The 310-nt window shown below is 60.6% G+C and overlaps 1 non-coding gene across 1 annotated transcript in view; it reads right to left on the bottom strand.

Annotated features, from left to right (window-relative positions):
- Positions 1–218: 218 nt before the first annotated feature.
- LOC148023575 (5S ribosomal RNA) overlaps positions 219–310 on the bottom strand; it is a 119-nt gene continuing 27 nt past the window's right edge. The window contains exon 1 of the ribosomal RNA XR_015693961.1: positions 219–310. This exon is cut by the window's right edge and continues 27 nt beyond it. This is a non-coding gene — a ribosomal RNA (5S ribosomal RNA).

Below are 310 nucleotides of genomic sequence, written 5' to 3'. Positions count from 1 at the left end.
CGCTCCCAAAATACCTCGCATCTTGAGGAGGGGGTATCACGTGAGAGCGAGGCAGAGGGAGGGGCCAGGCACGACGTACGCAAAGACAATCGCGACGAGGAGAGGAGGCGCCGCGTCATGGCAAGGCGAGGGGGTTTCCTACCACGATGTCGGCGTTGGAGAGTCGAGACGTGATCCGAGGGGATTTCCATGCCACGGTCTCGAAACAAGCATGCAAAAGGGTGCAGCACCAGGACTTCCCGGGAGGTCACCCATCCCAGTACTGTTCTGGCCCAAGCGCGCTTAACTGCGGAGTTCTGATGGGATCCGG

Source organism: Lygodium microphyllum, chromosome 16, assembly GCF_053477565.2.
Source record: "Lygodium microphyllum isolate KBCC chromosome 16, Lygodium_microphyllum_v1.1.10, whole genome shotgun sequence".
Taxonomy (NCBI): domain Eukaryota; kingdom Viridiplantae; phylum Streptophyta; class Polypodiopsida; order Schizaeales; family Lygodiaceae; genus Lygodium; species Lygodium microphyllum.
Note: the sequence above shows the minus strand (reverse complement) of the source record. Positions and strands in the feature narration are given on the sequence as shown.